The 25,500-nt window shown below is 50.3% G+C and overlaps 1 protein-coding gene across 1 annotated transcript in view; it reads right to left on the bottom strand.

Annotated features, from left to right (window-relative positions):
* LOC146822485 (uncharacterized) overlaps positions 1 to 24,187 on the bottom strand; it is a 36,298-nt gene extending 12,111 nt beyond the window's left edge. The window contains exon 1 of the mRNA XM_085613598.1: positions 23,825 to 24,187. The gene's annotated coding sequence lies outside the window, so the exon portion shown is untranslated. The remainder of the gene's footprint in view (positions 1 to 23,824) is intronic.
* Between the last annotated feature and the right edge of the window lie 1,313 nt (positions 24,188 to 25,500).

The following is a 25,500-nucleotide window of genomic DNA, read 5'->3' as shown; positions in this document are numbered from 1 at the left end:
TAAGGAGGGACAAACAAGCCTGATAACAAATCAGAAGTCAGCATGTACGAAGAACATGGACACAAGCCAATGACAAATATGGGTAGACAGTGGGCAGGGTTTCGCGTCTATTCTCGAATACAGCATGCCTCACAGACCAGCACATGCACTGCCCAAGCTCGACCTAAGAAGTCAGTCCTCACAGTGGTGTGTGTCTTGTTTTGTCAGTGTTTACTACCACTGGGAGGAGCTACCAGTGTAAGTGAAAAATAAAACACACACACACTAAAAATACTTAGATTTTGAAATATACTGGTTTATGCAAAGAAAAGGAATCCGAAAATGACCCAGTGCAGGTTTGCATTTCTTCGCATGTTTGGAATGTGTCATGTGGAAGGTCAGTGAAGGCCCTCGAGGGAGTGAAATGCTGGAGAATGATGTCAACAAGCAGCATCTCAGTCTGGAAGAATGAGTGACGTGCCTTGGAATTCCTACCATGGACGCCCGAGTCTCATGACAACGAACAGATGCCCCTCTGACCCACATATGAATGTGAGGTGAGGGTACCAGCAGCGCAACATGAGACAGACAGACAACCCATTACTGGAAGCTCCGTATAAACATAGATCTGAGTGACACTGCAGGAATGCGCCACAGCAGACGCTCAACCTCCAACAAGATATCCCCACCCCAGTTCTTTTAATACTTGATTTTTAATAAAATACTGCCCTAAGCGTCAGATGCGTGCCATGTTTCCCACACGTACACCAAGCCAAACATAACATTTAAACGAGAAGCAACACAGAGAGTAGCCTGTCCACATGTTGACAGAGTGCACACTATAAGTCTCCCTGCTACAATTAGGTTAATACAAAAAAACAATTGTTGCTTCTGGCCAAGTAATAGCGCAGAAGATAAAAGCAGAAAACTAAACTGCAGAGATGAACCCTGTAGATCAGAGATACTTAGTTAATTATCCTCCATTATAGCTATAAACCAAAAACAGAAGCACCACGGAGATGAATTCCATCTTTACATGCAAGGCCGAGCCAGCAGTGACTGCATGCGACCTCCTCTGAATTCATGCAACTGACAGGCAAGAGAAACTACACCCACCCTCCCTTCAAGCAAACTCACACAAGATAAAGAAAATGAAGCTGTAGCAGACATCTATTTTATGTGAAAGAGGGACAGTAAATCTCTTTTGTTATGTTATATTTAATTTATACAGCGCACGACTACTCAAAGAGTGTCCCGGCACACAGATCAAAAGCTAAAGAGCAGCGTTTTTAGTTTGGTCTTAAAAAGCAATGGATCCTGGGTGCCCCAGAGCGCCAGGGGCAACATGTTCCAGGCCAGACCAGCTTTCTGAACAAAGGAGCTCCCACCGAGCCTTTGGAGATTGAACCTCGGGGTCTGAATCAGCAGCTGAGCGGACGAGCGCAACTGTTTCCCTGGTTTATAGAACACAAATCTCTTCTGAAGATAAATAGGGCCTAAGCCGTAGAGGGCCCGATGAGCGATGGACAGCATTTTGAATTTTAGACTAGATTCAACTGGGAGCCAATGCAAGGTGCGCAGGTGGGTGCGTACACTATGCCTAGATGACAGACCCAATAGCAGTCTGGCTGCCGAGTTTTGGACTACTTGCAATTTCTTGGTAAGAAAACCCGGACTACCAACCAGAAGGGCATTGGCATAGTCCAAGCGGGACAAGATCAGGGTGCGGACCACAGTTTCTTTGGCACTTCTAGGCAGAAGGGGAAGAAACTTCCTCAGGATTTTCAAAGTGCCAAAGCAGGTCCCTGCCAACTTCTTCACTTGTGTCGAAAAGTTCAAATTTGTCATCGAACCAGACGCCGAGATTTTTTACGGCACTTTTTCCCGCAATGGGCCGAGGAAAACCGGGAGGCCAAAGCCTCTCTCTGAAATCAGCAGATAAAGAGCCATACAAGAGCACCTCAGATTTTCCTTCGTTACACTGCAGCTGTGCATTCGCAATCCAGAGAAAGACAGAAGACAGACAGTGTTGCGCAGCCACGACAGAGTCATCCTACTTACTCCAGGAAAACAAAAGAGTATCATCAGCGTATGCCATCACTTTGGCCACTAATGTCTCCGCAAGATAGACCAGCGGAGTCACATAGATGTTAAAAAGAAGGGGGCTAAGTGATGACCCCTGCGGATCGCCGGTTGTCACCTGCATAGGCACGGAGGCACATGGGGGGAGCCAGACCTGCTGCGACCGGCCTTCCAAGAAGGACCTGATCCACTGCAGAGCCGATCCAGAAATACCTATTTCTGATAGACGATCAAGGAGCAGGGAGTGGGGCACAGTGTCGAATGCCGCCGAAAGGTCTAGCATAACCAAGGCTGCTCTCCCGCCGGCATCGAGACACTCCCGGATCGCCTCTGTCACCTCTAACAATTCTGACTCCGTACTATCCAAGGCACGAAAACCGGATTGCGCCGGATGAAGCAGGCCTGAAGCCTCTACATAGAAGGTAAGTTGAGACATGACCACCTTCTCGCAGACCTTAGCCAAGCTTGGCAAAAGAAAGATAGGGCGGTATCAGGTAACAGAGGGTCAAGCTGCTGCTCTTTGAGAAGGGGAAGAATCAGCGCCTGTTTCCTCGACATTGGAACGAACGCCTCGGAAGCGACATGTTAACCATTAGATTCACCTCTGGATTAATAGTTTCCGCCACTTCGGACATAAGCCTGGCCGCACACGGGTCACTAGGTGAGCCCGACTTTAGCGCCTTAAGGATTCTGAGAGAGCTGGGCCGATCGACAGGCCTAAACGTGGAAAGAAATGGAGGCAGATTCTGACATCAGCTTTCCTAACGGGGAGACTATAAGCTTCCTGGAAGTAGTCGAAAAAGTACTTTGTATACTAATCATTTTGTCCCTGAAACATTTCGCCACGGTGTTACACCAGGTCTCCGAGGCTGGCGCCACATTAGCCTGGGCGCTGAGGGCCAAGAAACTCTGCACGATTGCAAACATTTCTTTCGAATTGTTATTGGCCCGGTCAATGCGTGTGGAGTAATGCTGGCCTTTGGCCACTGCAATAGCTGCATAGTAGAGTTTTTGTTTGGCTCTAAGAGCGTGTTTGGCAATGGAACAATAGCCACTGGAGCACCATGCTCTCTCCAATACTTTACAAGCATGTTTCAGAGTCTTCAACTCAGGGGTAAACCAAGGCTTGGAGGGGGTCTCTCTCCTCAGCTTTGGCTGACATGGTGCAGATAGAGCACAAACCGAGTCAGAGATCCAATCTGCAAACCTAGACACATTTTCCTCCAGGTCCCCTTGAAGGGAAGGCCGCAAGGCTGCCAGAAAGCTACTAAGCTGCCCAGGGTCCATTTTCCTAGAGGTCGGAGGGGGGGAATGGCAGCTGGCCAGTCGCGAAGGACGCTTAATATCCCATGAGAAAAATATGGGAAAGTGGTCCGACCAGGAGACCGGCAATGGCCTTACAACCGAAATGGGGAAATTTGAGCAGATGGTATCCAAAGTGTGCCCTCCTTGATGGGTAGGATACCTGACCCATTGGGAGAGCTGGGCCAAGTGAAGGGAGTCAAGAAAAGTCGCAGAGTCGGTCATCTCCGTGTGGTCAAGGTGGAGATTGACATCCCCAAGGAGCACATAGTTCGAAAAACGCAATGCTCGCTCTGTCAGCACGTCCCCGCAAGTTTCCAGAAAGACACTGGCTGGTCAAGGCGGCCGATATATCAGGGACCCCCCCCCCCCCCAAGAGTGAAATGAGCAGAAAGTTGTAGGCTAAAATCCAGGACCTCACAGTCACCCCTGAGAGTGGATGTTTCACTATGAAGGGTCCAGCATTCCCTGTACAGAATAGCCAAACCACCACCTCTGCCAATTGGGCTATCCACCCGATGAACTTTAAAGTCAACAGGTGTGGCCAAGGCCACGATGGGGTTTGAAAAGGCATCAAGCCAGGTCTCAGTAATGAACAATAGATCTAAAAGATTGTCAGAGACCAATTCTGCAACATCTACATAGTGCTTCCTCAGTGATCTGTGTGAGAAGTTGGCCTGGCATATGCTGGTCACTAGTTATAGTGGCCACCTTGCACCAGTCCAATTCGACTCTTGGTAGATAGGTTTAAAGACAACCTTTTAAAGAAAGCTATCCTAGTGGTAGCTGTGGAGAGCAGCCTTCAGGCTAAGTCTCTGAGGAATGTAAAGCAGCTTGTTTTACCTTATAATCTCTTGAATTACCAAATGAAAAGACACCACACAGGTATATATATCAAATATATATGTATTTATTACTAAATATACTCTACTAATCTCTTTATGAGATTAGAGCCAGGTAAACATTCAAAAGATCAACAGTTCTCAATAAATTAAGCACAAATATGGCTGGAGCCCTAGGGGCGTACCAGACCATATACTAAAATAGTGGTGTAACAAACTCGACTTGCAAAAGTAAGAGGCCTAGGGCCTTGGGAATCGCTGGGGCTTCACTACTGCAGTATTTACAGGTAAGTAATCAGCCCACGGAGGACGCGTGCAGTGTCTAAACACACACGCGGGTCTCAATGAGTTTCAATGGTAAATGTCGCGGTTTGTATTTTACAGTTCTAGGGCACTTCTGAATGGACAACAAGCAAACAACTTACAGGGTAAGTACTTCGATAGCCAATGCACACTTGGGCACCGTAATGCCAGAGTTACCTCACCCAGGGAAGCCGGGTGCATAGGTGTCCTTTGGTGTCGGGTCGCGATGCTGTTTTCAATGGGAATCGAGGTGTTCTTGCTGCTTGCGTCGTCGGGTGAAGTGTCCGTGGAAATCCAACGATGGATGGAAGTTGCAGGCGACCTAGAAATTGAGGGGACAGAGTTCAGAGTCACTTGCCAGTGACCGGTGGTCTTCGGGATAGATGACCACAGCTGTCGCGTCGCTGATGTAGTTTTGTCTCTTCGCCCACGTGGTCCAGGAGAGATCGAGGAAGACCAGCAGCTGGAGTTGGAGGGTCCCACGACGTCTGCAGCTGATGGCGGTGTCGGCACTCGGATCGGAGCCAACAAACCTTGGCAACTGCAAGTCTCGTGTGGATGGAAGAATGTGGATGGATCGGGCCAGCAAGGTCCGATGGACTTACCCAGCGAGGGTAAGTGAGGGCAGGCCAAGAGCAACCAGGCGAACCCTTGGAGCAGTTCAGAAAGTCTTCGGGAGGGTTACTAGCCAACGGGCAAGTAACCGCAAAGACGCCTTTGCAGGGAAACTTCAGGAGCAGCCCACGGTCACTCGGGACGAGGTAGGCCGCTGATCTTGGGTTCCAGACCTGCTAGGGACTTGGACATTAAGTGGTCCAAAGCACAAATTTGTAGTTCGTCGTTCAGGGCTTGCACTCGAAATCAGTGCACGGTTCCCTGGTATTGCTGTTCCTCGTCACTCGTGGGGTCCAGACGCCACAGCTTCGCTGGGGACTCAAAATGGCCGACGAGAGGTCAGGAAATCAGCTGCAGGGGACGCAGGGACTTCGGGCTCGTGCAACCGTGTTCAGTCCTTTAGGTGCCTGCCAAGCAGGGGAGTCACTCCTTGACTCCAAGGGAGATCCTTCGGTCTTCTAAAGGTAGTAGAAAGTTGAAGGGCCAGGATTCTTCTTCTTGAGCGTCGTCCAGGTGTAATCTGAATTGCATTGGCAATGTGTGGTATCTTATACTGATAAGATGGGAGGGACTAGCTCTATGGCCACTCCTCTAGGAGGGCCAGGGTAGTGGGTGGTTACACCCACTTCCCTTTGTCCAGTTTTGCGCCAGGACAGGGGCAAGCAGCCCCTGAACCGGTTTGAGCTGGCATATGCATAGAGGAGCCTTTTGCTCCCCCAGTGCAGGACTTCAAAGCACTCTAAGAGTGCACCCACCCAGCTCCAATAAACTAAATCCTGTCTGGGAGGTGGTAACACCTCCCTGTGACAGGAACGCTTTTGTTGGGCTCCCTCCACTGCGAGTTTCGGTCAGCAGCAGGAGGGCAGCCTAGTGTCTGTGCTGGTGGCATCCATTTTGCGATGCCAGGGCCTTAGAAGATTTCTGTCGTTTAGTACAGGGTGTACATGTCGTCCCCTCTAGTAGGGTGGGATCCTACTCCCACACCAGTTAATGGTGTGGGGGTAGGATTCCAAGTTGTTTGACACCAAACACGACATGTTTTGATGCAGTCATTCCAAAGTTAGCATTTACCGCGAGGTTATATGCACTTAAGAGTATATGGTTTAACCGCATCCACAAACAGCAGCAGAGAATAGACTCTGCCAGCTGCAGAGGGGTCCTGCTCAGGCAGAAGCACCCCCTCACATAGTAAACCAAGCACCCTGCCCTTGGGATTGATAGGGCCTACCATAGGGGTGACTGATAGGTTTATATGTGTGTGTATGGTGAGATATAGGAACCTATACCTCAGTGAGGAGTACTAACACTACCTCACACAGGCTGCAGTAGCAGGCCTGTGGTGTCAGATTATGAGTGCTTCCCAGGGGTGGCATAATACATGCTGCAGCCCCTGGTAGGCCTGTGAAGTACCAATGCCCTAGGTACCTAAGGTACCATATACTAGGGGCTCATAAGGTACCACAGTATCCAATCACTAGTGCATCTAATATGCACACCAAGTTGTTTAGAGAGATCAGGTAGACTGGGGCCCTGATTAGCAGGGACCCAGCCAGATTATAGCCAGAAACCAGTGTATACATCAGAAAAAAAGTGGGGGCAACACAAGTGCAGATCCTACTCTCCTACAATCTGGCATTGATAAGGCAGGCACTGATGCTCCCAAACATGAATGAATCAGCAGACATGTTATTCAGAGAGAACTCCGGCATAAATATGTACCCACAATCCACGCAGACAGAATCACTTGTAAGACCTACCGAGTTGCCGCTATGTGACGGGCATGATAGAGGTCTGAGGGATTTTAAGAACTCACTCGATAACTGGTTGTAATTTCTGGTCCTGATTCAAGTCGGGCAGTATGACTCGCCCTGAGTGCTGACGGGCTTGCCTTAGGCGCGCCTTTGGTGCGCCATCGGCGCGCCCACTGCGCGTTCGAACGGAGGCCATTTAAAAAGGGTATGGCTGATACCGGCATGCAGCGTGCAACGACTGGAACGCTGACCGCGATCAGTGCGAGTCACGTCCAAGATGGCCACTAACCGGCAGTAGCCTCCCAAAAGTGCAAATAAAGTTGCGTGGAGTATAACACACTTCAAGTGAAGTTAAAAAGAGGTAACATACAAAAGTAAAAAAAATTCTGTGGTTAAAAAATAGCAGCTATATTCTTGCAGTATTTATAGAAAACATTCCCAATTCCCCATGCCCTAACAAGCTGAGTAAAATCTTTTACAATAATCAGGATTCAAATAGGTGAGCAAGTTAACCTTTCCAAATCAAACATTTTGATAAAATTTAAATAAAACGCAATCACTGTATTTGTATTCTGAATTTATATAGTGCTGCTCTGTCGGAGGAGCAGAAGAGAGAAAGGAGGGACAAAGAGGCAGGACTGACCACTTGCAAGCAGGGATTTTTGAAGGACGCTCACAGACAAATGAAAAGCAATGTCAAGAAAGGGGATGGACTTTATGTCCACAGACCGATTACAGTACAACCTAAAAAATGCATTGAGAGAGAAAGCGTGTCCTGCCTGCAACATCAGGCAGAAGAAAACCAATTAAGAAAATAGTGCTCCCAGGCTCTAATTAAAGCAAACATGTAACAACCGAAGTAAAAGGGCCAGTCGCCATGGGCGGTTGCAAATGAAGACAAGGGAGGGACTAACAAGCTTATTATCCAATCAGAAGCCATATTTATGAAGGACAATGACAATCCAATGACAAATATGGGCGGGGCTTCAATTACTTACTCCAATATTGCATGCCTCTTAGAGCAGCGCATGCTAGACCTAAAAACATTAAACATTTCAATGGGACTCATGAAATATGGCTTTCATCGCCATGACCATTCCTCATAATTCTGGTGAGATTTCCGGTTTAATCAACATTCCGTTAATCAAAACCTTAAAACTCTAGTCTCAATCAGCACAACTTGTGGGAAACAGATTGAAGAATTTCTCCATTCTAAATAAGGGGTGGGTATTTAACAAAGGAAACCTGGTCTAACTTTTTCGTTCCAGCAATAACATTTAGTATTTATTCTTCATTACAGATAAACAGACAGTCTATGATTTTACTTACAATTTTCAGTAAACAAGTTTTCCCTGGGGGTGGGGAGGGCGGCCTACTTAAAGTAAACATACTCAAAATAAGCGTGACTTAACTAAAAAGGTCACAATGTGATGCCTCCATTATTAAAACAATGGAGTGTGTACACAACCAGCCAGGTGATTGACAACCGTCCAACGACACAAACAGCAGAGAATGCATGCGAGGCCCGACAAGAACACACCCCTGATCCTCACAGCCAACCTACTGCCACGTTCAATGTACAGTACTCAGGCAATATATATCTTGGGTGGAAGGAACTCCATTAAAAAAGGCTGACATCAAAATATGTGGTCGGAGTGAGAGTAGGGTACACCCAATATGTGTTGCCGAGTAGGAGGAGGGTACACCCAATATGTGCTCCGAGTGGGAGGAGGGTACACCCAATATGTGCTCCGAGTGGGAGTAGGTTGCACCCAATATGTGCTCCGAGTGGGAGTAGGTTGCACCCAATATGTGCTCCGAGTAGGGTACACCCAATATGTACTAAGAGTGGGAGCAGGTTGCAACCAATATGTGCTCCGAGTGGGAGTAGGGTAAAACCAATATGTGCTCCGAGTGGGAGTAGGGTAAAACCAATATGAGAGGATGTAACGTTACGGATAGAGCGGTCGACCTCGAAGCTGGGGAACCGGGTTCGAGTCTCGGCAATGACGCTCCTGTGATCCTGGGCAAATCACTTAATCTCCCCGTGCCTACCAAGAAATGAATGTGTCCTTCTGTAACAAAACTTGTACTGATGTAAAGACCACTGATACCCGATGTCTCAGGTCTAGTTCGCACTATCTAAAACTCCCCCCCCAAAAAAACAGGTACTCCAAGTGGGAGTAGGGTATATCCAGTATGTACTCCGAGTGGGAGTAGCGTACACCAATATATGCTCCGAGTGGGAGTAGGGTACATCCAATATGTGCTCCGAGTTGGTGTAGGGTACATCCAATATGTGCTCAGAGTGGGAGTAGGGTACATCCAATATGTGCTCCGAGTGGGAGTAGGGTACATCCAATATGTGCTCCGAGTGGGAGTAGGGTACATCCAATATGTGCTCCGAGTGAGGGTAGGGTACATCCAATATGTGCTCCGAGTGAGGGTAGGGTACATCCAATATGTGCTCCGAGTGAGAGTAGGGTACATCCAATATGTGCTCAGAGTGGGAGTAGGGTACATCCAATATGTGCTCCGAGCGGGAGTAGGGTACATCCAATATGTGCTCCGAGTGGGAGTAGGGTACTCTGAGCTGGAGTAGGGTCACCCATCACCCTCAGGTCTCTCACATCCGACAGTGTTAAGCACTTTGACAGTCACACAAGTTGCTGGATTATCAAATGAGCACTGCTCTGATGCTTAATGACAAAACCAACCCCAACATTAAAGCCATGTTGTTCAACATTTCATTTACGATTAACATCAAACAATCCAATGTACCTTGCTCTTTATTTTTGCTGTACTTTCACTGCACAGTATTTCTATAGGTGCTGTGCATTTCTAAGCTAAGGTCTATGTAAACACACCAATGTGTTATAATCCAGGGGCACTGCCCCTAACTTCAACACGTGGTATACCCGGGCCCACACTCTTAGGGGGCTCTGGGGGCCACTTTTCCATTTCAGCCCAAGTTCCCAAGGAGTGACAGTCTGAGCAGTGATATTTTTTTTCTTAAATTGTTCATAGCCATCTATGTAAGATTGGTAATGTTACTGTTTAATAATACCCTTGGACTGTACTCAGAGCTAGGCGCGCTGCTAGCACCGGATTAGAAACAAGGTCCTGGATAGCAGGGTTAAAAACAAGCATTTGCAATGCAATCGGTCTCGCCTTTGGGACCTTATATGTATTTAGCTATGCAGCACATTAGCCTGGGCGCTGAAACATCTACTGTTCTTTAACATGGAGGGAAAGTAAGCACCAAACTGCGTGACACAACAGGTATGGGAACACATGGAGAGAAATATTGCCTTTCAGCGGGAAATGGCATAGTCCAAAAGCTCAGTTTTTAATATAAAATCAGGGCCTTCGGTGGTTATATCACTGAAAATACAAGATTTGAAAAAAATATTATTGTCTACGGATGCTCGTGGAAGACAAGTTCTATGGGCTGGAATCTAGAGAATGCTAAAGTGATTCTGGTATTTTACTGACCTTTGCTGGTCGTTTTCTATCAAGGAAGGTAAATAGAGGCAGGATGGACACAGACACCAGATGGTGCCTATATATCCAAGGCCTGGAGTCCCAATGTCCTGCCTGCTGAGTCCGAAGTACATTGCTCAGCCACACTTCTTCCACCGCATTCCCGTAGGCTGCTATTTACTGAACTACAGTTCAGACTGGGCAGTTGTTTATTAGATAAGATTTACAAGCCCTGATTCTATTCGTGGCCTGCATCTAAGCATCATGCATTTTCTTCCTTATGTTGCTCAAACTCCTGCCTCTAGAATTGCTTCCTTGCTGCTCATAGAGCTCGTAGAGCCTTCCTTCATTGGGTCTTGTTGCGTTAGATGTCTCGAACTTCACATGACCCTAGTGATTCCTAATTATGAGAAGCATTATCTAAGATGTTTATTTACTTTTGGTCCTGATGAAGATTGGCGGATAATTGGAGGATGTCCACCGAAACATTTTTATTGTCCACAGTGGCTTGGCAGAAGGAATGCTAAAGACACTTTCTCCGGTTTGTTGAAGACCCTCATGCTGCTACTAGGCCTGGTTTTTAATGAATGGACTATTTGGGTGTTATCGTTTGTGGGGTTCTTTTTGATGATTTAATTAATCTGTTCATTGTAATGATGTCTTTGATTATCAATTAAAGATAATCTATTTTTCAATGTATCTTCTGGATTTTAATACAATAGTCTAAGCAACATTTTTTACAGCTTAAAAATGATTTGCATGGCTCCCACTTGGGCCGCACACAGTGTTCACTGTTTTACTGTATACATTTTGACCAGGCATTCCAAAAAAGTTTGAATTAATTTAGTTCTTTTTTGTAATATTAATGATCCAGCAATGAGCATAAAAACAGGTATTAATTTACAAAACTCAACTGATAATCCCAATGAGGATAAATATACAAGTAAAACGAGAGAGAGAGAGAGAGAGAGAGAGAGAGAGAGAGAGAGAGAGAGAGAGAGAGAGAGAGAGAGAGAGAGAGAGAGAGAGAGAGAGAGAGAGAGAGAGAGAGAGAGAGAGAGAGAGAGAGAGAGAGATTCCCAAGATTGCAGCTCGCCGCCTGGCAGTGGCAGTGCCAGCGACAGCTTGGACCAGTCTACAATACCCTTGAAGTGAAACGTCCCTTCCAGCGGGAATAGAACACAGCGGCACACCAACTCATTAGAATCCCGTTTGTTTATTCAAAGACTATGTATTTCGGCTAGTGCCGTAGGCTTTGTCAAGTTGGCAAACAAGCTCCCATTGTGCAGACATAAAGGGTAAAGTTCATGAACAAAGAAGTTGTAATTTCAAATTTCATTTTGAAACAATATCTATATTTTATTTACTTCTTTCCTTTAAACTTTTTGACTTTCCCCAAAGAGTGGATTTAATGGAATGCCTAATCTTCACAATTATAGGTACCAGGCATAGACATAGAAGACATAATACTGGCTGCATTTCGACACCTTTGTAACCCGGTCCATTCAATTCATTCTAGCACAACGACTTGAGCTACCTCGTGGCCAGACATTTTCATCTGAAGCACAATGGGGAAAATACCCTTTTGAAATATACTGGCATAGACCGAGTTGTAAAGGGGGCGTGGCCAAGAAGCTGATGAGGACGGACGCGTGAGCTGGGAGCTCTGCGCCGCCCCAACGATTATCATGACTTGGGAGCCGGTAGAGGACAACAGACCGTACATAGCTCCCACCGGAGTCGAGAGCTGCCCACAGAGATATTTGCCGTGATTGGACCCCCATTGCTGACCGGCGGTTCAATCGGGGAAACAAGACCTGTTGGAGTGATTCAAGATGGCGCCGCTGATGGCCAATCGAAGAGGCTGGAAGACGGCTTTGCACGGCGGCCGCAGCGCTTGAAGAGTCTTGGCCACGGGAGGTGGGAACTCCGCGGCACTGGCCCTGGTGTGATCTTCTGAGGGATGGCTGGTGCGGGACCCGCGGTGCTGCGGGACTGGCGTCTCCTGCCTGGTGCTGGGGGTGCACGGCAGTGCAGTGCTCCGCCGCTGGGAGTGACTGATTGGCCGATTACGGATCCAATATCCAGAGGCGCGAGGGGGGATCACACATCTCCTCTAAAGCTGTGCTTTCTGCTGAGAGAGAGACCCGCGAGCGGGATCGCTATCTTGGGAACTCCGGTGAGTGGCCCACCCGCGAGTGGGAGCACATGTGAAGGCACCTTGGCAGCACTGAAGACAGTGGAGCGAGTGCAGTACCGACAGCTCCAGCTGGCGGAGGGTGCCTGGGGGATTCGGTAGGGGCCTGACAGTAGTATTGCAGTGGCCGTGAGGACTGGCCTCGTAGGGGAGAAGCCCCTTGTACATGAGAAGGACAGCGGGTGGTCATTTGTGCAGAGATGTGAGGAATGGCGAAGTGAAGAGAGTATTGGAGTGTCTCCCCCTAGGAGAGCAGGGGGTCGCCCTGGCTGGGAGCGTTGCGAAGGACCCGAGATACACATCCGTGCTTTATGCAGGGCGTGTGGCCCACGGACGAGGACGCCATTCAGTGCACTCTGTGAGTGGCAGGTCCGTGACTGGGAACAAGGAAGAGGGCTCCCCTGGTGGCATTAAAGGCAATGAAACACGGCTGTGGGAGTGCAGCAGTTGCGGTAGCAGCTGACAGTGGGTGCCCCAGGGGGACCGGCTGGGCCCCGACAGCAGTGGCGAACCGGTTGAGAGGACTGACCCAGCGGTGGAGGAGCCCCCAGAACATGAGAAGGTTGGTGAGGAGACATGTGGGCGGTGATGCAGCCAGGGATGGTGAGGTGAAGAGGGGACTGGCGCCTCTCCCCTAGGAAGTTCAGGGCATCGTCTTTGCTAGGAGCGCTGTGGAGGATCCTGGCTGCTGTTCCCACAGCGTTTGGGGCGCTGGCTATCGCTGCTGGGGGCACGTTGAGGAGGATTCTTGAAGGTGGCTGGGGCGGTTCTCTGGGGCTGCTGACAGTGTTAAAGCGCTAATGGCGAGCGCTCTGTAGACAGTTGATAGAAGTATTAATTGGAGCTTGCAAGCCTGGAACCGACCGGTGCTGCAGAACGGAGACCTGGTACAGGACTAGTGCCTGCTGAGCAGAGACCTTCCTACTCTGAGTGTCTGGAGATGAGGAGTGGAAGGCTGGGGGGAAGCATTTTTTTCTGCTTGGGAAGCTGAAATTGTGGAGGGGGGCTACTGGACAGACAAGAGAGCGGGGGAGCGGTCAGGAAGTCGCTGGAGAGTGGGGACCACTATTACAGCGGGTGTTGACAGGTGCCTATGCCCAGCCCCTATGCAGTGACGGGAACCTCAGAGGACTGAGCAGCAGTCGGAGACCTGCAGCGCCGTGACCAATGGTGAAACCATGAGGGAAGCAGGGGGGGGGGGGGGGGGGGAGCACCCCAGGAGCTAGGGGAGGAGGTAGTGGAACAACGGAAGCAAGGCGGTGTGGAGCCGCAATCCGAAGGGATGATGCAGCAGCAGGTCGATCAAATACTCAAAGCCATCACTAACACTAGGGACGCCCTCCAGCAGGACATAGCTCATGTGGCACAGGGGTTGGACCTCCTTAGAGCGGACCACGCAAAGCTGACTGACCATGTGAAGCAGACCGAAACCACATTGGAGGTCCTGGAACCTGCCCAGAAAGCGCTGGAGGCACGGATGGGGGACGTCGATCACCGGTTACAGGTTCTGGAGCGGAGAGCCGAGGATGCTAACGGGTGGAACAGAAGGAATAATGTGAGGGTGAAGGGGCTGCCGGAAGGAGTGTAAGGGGCTAATATGTTAGAATATCTGGAAAACTGGTTGCGGACTGAAGTTGCCCCCGAGGGTCTGTCACCATTCTACACCTTGGAAAGAGCACACAGAGTACCGGCTCACCCGTCAGCACCCGGTCAACCGCCCAGACCAGTGGTGGCGCGACTGCTCCACTGCAAGGACAGGACCTGTTACTGAACAGGGCTTGCTCCTCGGGCCCCTACAGGGTAGATAATAACGTGACACTGCTCCCGGATTATACGTACGACGTGCAACGCCGACGGGCTTCGTTTATGGAGGTCAAGAAAGCACTCCGTGATGAAGGCATTCAGTACTCTCTGATGTTCCCTGCATGCCTAAGGGTGACCATGGACGGTAAAGCATTTTTGCATGATAATCCTGAGGAAGCTTGGACATGGTTGGAGTCTTATAGAGCAGGATCGGGCGCTGCAGGGTGCGGCACAGAGTCGCTGGCAGAGGCACCGCGTTCACGCAGGTCGCGGCATGATGGCCGATGCCATCAGGGTGCGCAGAGGCCCACAGTGACTCAAACAGAGAGGGAAAGATCGGTGATGTTGCAGGCGGTCACTGAAATATCGCAGGACGGAGGAGCAGCATCGATGATGGCGACGGAATCAGAAAAGGTCTTGGCGGGGTCTGACTCAGATGACACGGACACGGGAAGTGTTCAATTGCCACATGGGACAGCGGATGGGCTAGTCGATGCGTAAAGTTGTAAGACTTTACAGAGAGATCTCTTGGGAGGAACAGTACATGGTTGGTCCTCTCTTGACCCATGGGTGTGGAGGTCAGTAGTGATGACAAGGACTAGAGGGCTTTTGGAAAGTGTGGCTCCCTCAAACCGGACCACCTCTTGAGAGGCTAGGGGTTCTTTTCTAATGGGGTACGGCACTGGATACTGGACGTATTGTGGACAAGACCCTCTCAGCTCTTGGTCGCCTCTCACGTTTTTGTTAGCCGGGTGGTTCCCTGGCAGCTACCAGAGGGGCCATTAATTTGTTAGTTTGGCTGGGTGCTAGAGTCTTAGGACCTGTTCTGGGGGGGGGAGGGGAGGAGGTTGGGGTTTTTTGAGGTGGGAGTTTGTTCAGGGATGTAAGGGCCACCGGTGTGTCTACAAGGAGCTAACAGACATTTATGCAGCTTGGAACACAACATGGGGACGGTATCGGACTTGAAATGCATTACATGGAATGTACGGGAGATACATACGATGAGGCGCCATAAGGTACATGCTTTTTTGGTGCATAGGGGAGCACAAATAGCTTTCCTCCAGGAAACCCACATTAACTGCACAGAAGGGTTGGCGTTGCAGCGTAGGTGGAGCGGGCAACTTTATTATACAACAAACTCAGCTTTTGCTAGAGGGACGCTAATATGGATTAGTAGATGACACAGCAGTTAGTGGATCCAGATGGGAGGTTTGTGGTGGTGGTTGGACGTCTGAATGGGGTGGAAGTGATGTTGTGCAGTGTATATGCCCCCAATGTGGACCAAGCGGCATTCTTTGCTCACTTGTCTGTGAGGTTGGCGCCCTATTTGATCGGTTCGGTAATGATGGGTGGTGACTTTAACTCTATAGCAGACACCAATATGAACAGGTCCCATCCCCCTTTGCCAGAAGCACCCATACATAGACTTTCTAAAGTCAGACGGGATTGGCAGGATAGATGGGGACTGGTAGACACGTGGCGTGCGCAGTACCCAGGGGACGGCGACTATTCTATCTTCTCGGCATTACATGACCTGCATGTACGGCTTGACGCGATATTGTGCACCCCAGACATTCATGTAAAAGAGGGACACAGTGAATATCTTGCGAGAACACATTCAGATCATAACCCGTTATTGCTGAAAATACACTGGGTCCAGGAGAGACCTGTGATCCCGATCTGGCGGCTGAGGCCAGAGGCACTGGAAGATCTGGTCTTCCATGCCGAGGTTGAGATGGGCATCACTCACTACTTCCTCGAGAATGAGGGTACTGCGTCGACGTTGGCAATGGAGTGGGAGGCTTTTAATGTAGTGGCGCGGGGATTGTGCATTACTAAAATGGTGGGAGTGCGGAAGACATTATTACAGGATCTAGAGATGGTGGAGAAACATTTGTGAAGGGCAGAGAGGGCCTGCCCTGAGAACCCTGGAGTGCAAGGCGAAGCCTCCGACGCTAGAGAGGCACTGGCAGCGCAAATAGAGTGGTCGCGCGGCTTTGATCATAGATCATACCTGGCGAGGGCACATGCGGAATGGGATAAAGCGAGTACGCTGCTGGCATGGTTGGCCAACCCGGCCCCTAGGGGCACACCCATATTGGAGTTGGCCACAGCGACGGGAACATCTGTATATACCCAGCAAGGGATAAACGGGTTGTTCATGGAGTACTATACGGATTTCTTAGAAGATATAGAGTTGCCACGAATAGAAGAGGAGCAGGCAGATGTGTTAGGACAGGAGATCTCCTTGGGGGAAATAAGATCGGCGGTTAAACACATGGCGCGTAATAAAACGCCGGGTACGGATGGGCTGCCTATCGAGTTTTATTCGCAATATATTGATTTATTGGCCCCCTAAGCAGTTGGCTGTTTTTAGGGAAGCACAGAAGATGGGTAGGCTGCCAGCCTCCACTAGAGAGGCAGTTATTATCCCTCTATTGAAGTCAGGGAAGGACCCAACGGGTAGGTCGGCCTACAGACCATTATCCATGTTGACTATTGATTATAAAATATTGAGCAGGATCCTCACAACTCGGCTTCTCCCGCACATGGTGCAGCTGGTCCACTGTGATCAGGCCGGATTCATCCCTACACGAAATACATCCACTAATGTGAGACGTTTACTCCGCATAGTGGGGGAAGGTCACGGCATGACCCCTGCCGCGGCAGTCCTTTCGATAGATATTGTAAAGGCATTTGACAGCCTGGAATGGCCCTACCTGTTCCAAGTTATGCGCGCCTTTGGTTTTGGGGAGGCATACGTGGGGTGGACAGAGATTCTTTATAGATCGGCAACGGCTCGGGTACAGACGGGGATGATGGTCTCTTCCTCCTGCTTAGTGGGACGGGGAACGTGACAGGGATGCCCACTTTCTCCGTTACTGTTCGCATTGGCCATTGAGCCCTTGGCGGCACATGCCAGATTGGGACAACACTACCTTGGTTGAGATTTGCGAGGGGATATGCAAAATATATCATTATATGCGGACGATTTACTTATGTTTTTGGCCAATACGGCAGATGCATTGGACGGAGCAACAACATTGCTCTGCGCATTTGGTAGGGTCTCGGGGTGAGCTGGACGAAGACTTGTTCGTTTGCGGTGAATCCATCGGAGGTGGGTCCGTCTCAGGTGGCAGGTATTAGGTGGGAGCCTCGATGTCTGCCTTATCTTGGAACTAATATTTATCATACATCTGATGATTTGTTGGAGGGTAATATAGGCAGAGCTGTGCGGGGACTTCGGGCAGTCTAGCGTTTTGGGGTAATCTGCCACTTTCGCTAGCTGGGCGGGTGGCACTACTGAAGATGGTGGCGCTCCCTCGATTGCTGTACTATTTTCGGACGTTGCTGATTTGGGTCCCGGGATCAATTTTCAGACCGCTCCGGATGATGATCAGTGGATTTTTTGTGGGGCTCTGGTCGACGGCGGGTAGCATTGGCTACATTGATGCATCCGAGAGCTGATGGGGGCTTGGCTGTGCCGATTTCGAATTATACTATTTGGCAGACCAACTGCAATGGCTTACTCAGGCGGTGGCTCAGGAGTCCAGATGGTCCTGAGGGTCAATGGATACCACGCCATGTATTGTTCTTTGTGGTACTTCAGCAGCGGCTGCACCTCGGGACACTATGGGGCAGATTTATGTTTCCTGGTGCATCCCTGCAAATCAGCAAGGATGCGCCAGGAAAGATGCGTCACGCAAGTTTACCCTTGCGCCACACATGATACGCCGCATTTACAATGCGGCGCATCATGGCGCAGGAATAAACAGATGCGTGACGCATCCGATGGCGTAAGGTTGGCGCAGTGCTTAAGTTGCGTCGCAAGCGCGACGCAACTCCAGCACTTTTCCAACCTACCCTATCCCTAACATGGTGCGTCAAGTCGTACGCCTGCTTCAAGCAGGCGCAGGGTTTTGGCGCATCAGCGTTGGGAAATTGACTCAGTCAAATCTTATAGATTTGACTGAGTCACTTTTCAGGGGCGTTCCTGCGACGGAACGCCCCCCCCCCTCTGTCGACACGCCCACGTGAAACCTGACGCAGGTTTTACATGGCGCAGGGCTTTACATCGTGACGCATCTCCATAGATGCGTCACGATGTAAATATGGCGCAGGGTTTACACCGCCGCTGTGTCACAAAAGTGACGCAACGGCGGCGTAAAAGTGGCGCATCTCCAATATAGATCTGCCCCTATCTATTGAGGAGCGGACTCTGAGACTGTGTTGGAATCGGAGCCAGCGCAGGGCTGGCATTGCCCGCCCTTACGCTCCGGAGATACCTTTGGGCATGTGTACCGCCCTCTTGCATGGAGGGGACTGGAACGCGTTGGCCGAGTGGGAGAGGATGGGTGTACAAGTATTGGGAGATGTATACGAAGATGGGGCCCTGTTACCATATCAGGCACTTCAGGACAGATATGGCCTCCCTCAGGGAGACTATTTGCTGCACACTGCCCTGGTGGCGGCAATCCAACGTTACTGGAGGGAAGGTTTGATGGAACCGCAAACGACCATGGCATGCCAGTATGTAGTGATGGCGGCGGGGACCTTTAAGGCCATTACGTGTCTCTATTGGCGCATGGTGAACGAGGGAATGGAACCGCTGCGAGAACTACAGAGAAAGTGGGAAGTAGACCTAGGTACGGAGATACCTGAGAAAACATGGGCTCAGTTGATTAGGAGGGTGTGGAAGGGTACCAGGAATGTTAGATTCCAGTTGGTCAATTTTTTTATATTACACAGAGCGTATTTAACCCCTGCTAAGATTAATCAATACTTCAAGACAGACTCGGCCCAATGCCCGCGTTGCAATCTGGTAGGGGCGCCGCACTCTGAGCCAGGGGCGCCGCACTCTGAGCCAGGGGCGCCGCACTCTGAGCCAGGGGCGCCGCACTCTGAGCCAGGGGCCGCTGCATTCTATGCCAGCCAGGAGACGCTGCATTCTATGCCAGCCAGGGGCGCCGCACTCCGAACCAGGGGACGCTGCATTCTATGCCAGCCAGGGGTGTCGCACTCCGAGCCAGGGGCGCCGCACTCCGAGCCAGGGGCGCCGCACCAGATTATCCCTGTAGAACGTCCATCCGCCGCTATGTCACTAGGGACACTTTCCAGTCCTGGATTTTGCGTGACTGCCTAATTGAATCTGGGTGTTGTCGTCTTACTTTGCATCCATTGTGCTAATTAGACTAACATACCTAAAATGAATAATTTATAGATGAGAAGTTCAGGACTGGAGACAGAGTCCATAATAATCTAGAGTGAAGGGGTCACTCTATATTCATGTGATAGTCTGAAAATGAAAAATGTTGGAATAAACAGCTTCCAAATTCAAATTGAAATGACTCAAAGCATAATAACTGCATTGAGAGGTGGGAAGCCTACCATGGTCGACTTTCGAGAACATGTTTAGAATGCCAAAGCCTGCACCAGGGGGTCAGGGACACGGACAACACCAACGGCAACAGAGGCACAGAAATGGGTCGGTGCAACATAGACATACAACTACAAGGGCAGTGGCACAGCTAAACTAGCAACATTAAGAGACACTCTGTGCATCAGCACCATAGATATGGAATAGACTGCAACAATAGGACACGGATCCGCAAAGAAAGACACAGTGCTGGCGATGCAGGCTGAAAAACAAGACAGCAAATCAACACATGTGATGTGATCTAAATACAGACGCACAGTCTATTCCTTTAACACAAAGGCGTGGAGCTATGGGTCTTAATCTGGGGCCTTAAACAACAATTTATGGGAGCCTTGACAGGTGAGAAATGAAATAATATTAGAAACATTGTAAAATTGAAAAACATACAACTCTGTGCAAATGTGAGGGAACATGAAATGAGAGGCTAAAATGTAAGTTGTCTCCTTAGCCTGATTAGTGGGAGCAGCACAAGGACAGCAAGCAGAATCCTGCTGGTATGGGTGGTCTCAAGTGAAGCACTGGTATGCGTCAACAAAAGGACAACATGCAGCATGAGTAAGCCTCCCTGTTTTCTGTTTTTACAGATTTTTACAGATAAATAGATCTATTTACTGACACACTGCTGCTGCTATTGACACACTGCACTTTACCTAGGCTGCTGGAGGCTAGCTCCGCTTTTTAGATAGTTTTAAAATTGTTTTGTATGCTCGTGTACATTTTAATTAATCTGGGTGATTAGAGTGCTAATTTATTAACCCACCACTCGTGATTATACTTTGATTGCTTACCTGCTAACCCTCAAATTTACAGGCTAGCTGGGCTATTCTCGCCGGAATACTTCCGCCCGCCATCTTGTGAGGGCTAGACACGCGGACACCACGATTGGGTGCTTTGCGGTCTAGTCCTTGGCTCGTATCCCCTGCCACTTCCTATTTACTCTTCCTAGAATGCAGGCGCGCAACGAATGCGCGCAGCGGGGCGCCAGAGGAAAGCCCGTCTGTGCCCGTCCGGACCCAGACGGGCCTAGGGCCTGCCATTATGCCCGTTGTTCCATCTTTGCAGGGTAGTTTCATCAGGTATGCCACGATTGATCTCCTGTCATTGCGACCCCCTAAATCGGATACATGTGGGTTCATTGTGAACCTTTTGTAAGTTGTAAGGTGTGTAGCCCAGGGCCTGGGGCCCATAAGGCTAGAAAAAAGTTAGAATTTGGTCTGTTGAACTGTAGGTCACTTCCCTGTCACTCCACAGAAATTAACTCATTAATCCTGGACTATGATCTTGATGTCTTATTTTTAACGGAGACATGGATCACGTCCACATCCGGCCCAGATATGGTCCGAGCCCTCCCGCCGGGATTTGTGATTTTCCATCTCGACAGACCCATAGGGCGGGGAGGGGGTATGGCTATTCTGTACAGGGATACGCTCAGTTGTAAAGCGCAGGAGGCCGGGGTCAAGGACTGTGAAAGCTGTCAATTCTCCCTCCGGCTGTCCCCCACGGTCGCCATTTCAGGTCTCCTTGTCTATCGCCCCCCTGGGGCAGTGGCCGGTTTCATTGATTCACTAATGGAATCTGTTACCTACCTAGCTTCCTCTACTACGAATTTTGTCGTTTTAGGAGACCTGAACCTCCATTTTGAGGATTCAATGGACCTGCCGGCTACTGACCTGCAGTGTGACCTGGGCGCTATGCAGATGAGACGAATTAATTTAGGTGCGACCCATGAAAAGGGTCATCTGCTTGACCCAATTATCTCAAATATGGAGCAACTAACCGCCCTACCTCCCCTTGCCCTACCGTGGACAGACCATTTTTTGGTCTTAGTCAGCTGGGCTCCTGCGGTTTGGGATCTCCCCACACCCAGGACATTTAGGACGGATAGAGCTTGGTCGAGGCTCCCTATGGATAAATGGGCGGCCCACTTGGAGTCAACATGCCCCCAAGGGGGGTCTGACCCGGTGGATGCGGATGCCAGCCTGGAGAGCTGGTTGAGTAGCTCCCTAGACGCCATTCTCCCAAAGAAAAAGATGCTCATCAGGGATAAGAGAGCGGGCTCGGCCCCATGGTACTCTCCTGAGCTGAGGGCACTGAGAAAGAGCATGAGTAAGGAAACAAAGTGGTATGCTAGTCTAACATATAGCTTTGCCTTTTAGAAATAAAAACATATTTTGAAAAGTTCCAACCTTCCCATTAAAATGTGATTTTTAATATATTTTTGGTGTGTTTATTAAGTCAAACATTTCATAATTTTGCATTGTTTTTTGTATATTTCTCTCTGTATTTTGCGCATAGTTTTGAGGTTCAAAGCAAAGAAATAGCTTCGGTTGGGGTCCCCGGTTTTCAGCAGTGATTCAGCGGGGGCCACAGAAGTCAAAGGGTTAAGAATTGAGCCCTGAGAATGAGACTGAAACAAAAGAGACAAATTGTGTGACACTGGCAGTGCCAGGAAGGATTGCAATGCAGGGAGGGGGCAGCCACAGATATACAGCCAAATGTTGGGGGTCACTCTAGAGACCTGTCACTAAGTGAGAGGCACAAGGATTGAACCAATGCCCCACACGCAGGAACAAAGGTGATGGACAAAGTGCCAAGGAGAGCCCCAGAGGTGGAAGGGAGTGGAGGCAAGTGAGCGTGGAAATAAGACACAACATTAACCAATGGAGCACAATTGTGCCAAAGACACAAGAGCAGCAAATAATGTGTGTGTGCGAGCATGCAAGACTCGGAACAAGTGCCCCTAGAGATTAACAACCAACTAAAACCGCCCCCTCCTCAGCACAGCATTTAGACTCGAAGGCCCCGAAATCTGCATAGACCCTGGCTTGTAAAGCGCCTGTGAGCGCACCCCTCAAACTCCTTTTGTGTTAGTGGGGGCACTTTTTAAGTGTGAAAGAGTCCCTCATACATTGAAATGAAAGTACTGCATGATGGAGGTGAAAGGGTGATAGAAGGGGTGGCACTGCCATGCTCGCGGGCACAGCTGGTATACTTTATACACTCAGTGTCCATGGATGCATACGTCACTTGTGCCCTCATGCCAGACCAATGAAGAGGGGGGGGCGTGCTCTCATGCCAGACCAATGAAGGGGGGGTGCTCTCATGCCAGACCAATGAAGAGGGGGGCGTGCTCACATGCCAGACCAATGAAGAGGGGGGGTTGAATAGGGCGTGATGCCGCTCACTGGAAGGAAAGCGGACTGGCACAAGGGGTCACACGGTCAGATTGAATGCAAGAGAGAGTGCGAGGAATGATCCTGGCGCGCCTGTGAGAGGGGGGCAATCTCAAGGGGTCAGTTGTTGTGTACCCAGTGCCCGCATCCATAAATGAAAACATTACACTTCGGCTTGGAACAAACGGCGGAAAACTGCATGAAGCACAACCAGTGCAGCACAGGGTGAAAGTAATCCGAGGGGGTGTGTCTGCCACCCCACAACTCACCTGCATCAGATCACACGGCGCGCTCACCTCACACAGCACCACAACTCACCTGCATCAGATCACAAGGCGCGCTCACCTCACACAGCACCACAACTCCCCTGCAGCAGATCACACGGCGCGCTCACCTCACACAACACCACAACTCACCTGCATCAGATCACACGGCGCGCTCACCTCACACAGCACCACAACTCACCTGCATCAGATCACACGGCGCGCTCACCTCACACAGCACCACAACTCCCCTGCAACAGATCACACGGCGCGCTCACCTCACACAACACCACAACTCACCTGCAGCAGATCACACGGCGCGCTCACCTCACACAGCACCACAACCCACCTGCATCAGATCACACGGCGCGCTCACCTCACACAGCACCACAACTCCCCTGCAACAGATCACACGGCGCGCTCACCTCACACAACACCACAACTCACCTGCAGCAGATCACACGGCGCGCTCACCTCACACAGCACCACAACTCCCCTGCAACAGATCACACGGCGCGCTCACCTCACACAACACCACAACTCACCTGCAGCAGATCACACGGCGTGCTCACCTCACACAGGCCCACAACTCACCTGCAGCAGATCACACGGCGCGCTCACCTCACACAGCACCTCCGAATGAAAATAACTCGCCTGCCGGAGTCTGGCATTCAGGACTTATGTGGTCGCCCTGCCATTGCCAGTGACGTCAGAAGGGCGTCATCCAGGGGGAGTGGTCAGATGGGGGGCAGTCCCAAAACACCCTGTCTGTTATGCCCCTTCGTTCGTCGCCCATCCCCCAAGGGAGGGGATGTGTCTGGACCGGCCCCCCTCTTCTACAGAGGGAAGGAGGGGGGAGTTGGAGGGCTGGGGATGCAGGAGGTGCTGGGGCGGGAGGTATAAAAGGAGATTCCATGCCCCCCCCATGGGCAGCGATGCATCAGCACCTGGACTGTGCCAGCTCGAGGACTGGTGCTCCCCCACCAGGGAAGGCCTGTGGGTGGGGTGACCAGATCTTGAGAAGCGAAAACCGGGACCTTTTGCAAAAATAGGACTACAATTTTACATCAACAATGCTGCGCAGAATGACAACTCTTATCAACAGTGGAACCCAGAAGAAGCGCTAAGAAAATAAATAAAATGTAATTTCTAAAACCAGCACCATACCTGTTCATTAACTTGCTTCCTTTTAACAGCTGCTAACCAGCACAACTTTAGAACACCCAATCTCACTTCTCACTGGTTTCAGGCGACCCCCTCTAAAAAGCGGAACATGAGCCAAAACTGCAAAAATCTGCCAGGACAGTTGGTTAAAAGCCGGGACTGTCCGGGCAAATCCGGGACGCCTGGTCACCCCACCTGTGGGGCTGGCTCTCCATCCGCGGGCCCCGTGGGAAGGGCCCCCTCCCAGCCCCTTCATCCCCTTCTGTCGCCTTTCTTAGTGTGTGTGTGGATACAGGCTCAATATAGTGCTAGAAGGTGGGGTTTTGTAGCGCTCAGAGGTTGCAGGCTGCGGCACTTAGTGCCAAAATCGGCAAACACTCACCCTCCCCCATACAGCATTCTCCTAGAGCAATAACCAGACAAGACACCTTCTTTGTGGAGAAAATTGCTGCAGGTTTATTAGCATTACAAATATGCCAACATTGGTGGGTTATCTTACAGGCGATCCCAAGGCAGGCAGCCCCTCGCCGCCTGCCACCTGATGAGGCAAATGACACCATGGCCCTGCCCAACAGTGTTTGCCATATTTTTGGGGAGTGGAGACCCCTCCCACCGGTGGGCCAACTGCCCACCCCTTTGCTCACGCCCCATAAGGGGGCGGAACCTGCCAGGCAACCCCCGGTTGCTCAGGTCCACAACCGCCCGTAGGACTAACGGGGCGCCGTCGCTCCTCCAGGGTCCAACGCGAGGACCTCCCTGGGGATATTTGGCCTATGCACCCTTGTTGTGCTCCTGCAGAGGGTACCCCTCTGTACCTTACAGCCTCTGGATCGCCCTGTAACTCCGCCACAGCTCTGGGTGTGGCCACCTTCACCCCAGAGCCCCCACCAAGATTGCCTTCATTACTTACACCCTGCTGTCTCTAAGGCCTCCCCCAGATCAAGTAAGAACAGGTCCATACCCACTCTGGACAGGTGTACCCCATCTTTATCAAAACACCCTGTGGCCTTAGTGTGCAGTAACCCATGACGGATGAAGCCAAACCCCCTTTGCTCAGTGAATTTCCTCATAGCGCTGTCAACCTTCCTGCGACAGGCCTCCATGGC

Source organism: Triturus cristatus, chromosome 6 (genome assembly GCF_964204655.1).
Source record: "Triturus cristatus chromosome 6, aTriCri1.1, whole genome shotgun sequence".
Taxonomy (NCBI): Eukaryota; Metazoa; Chordata; class Amphibia; order Caudata; family Salamandridae; genus Triturus; species Triturus cristatus.
This window is presented reverse-complemented; position numbering and strand designations above follow the sequence as displayed.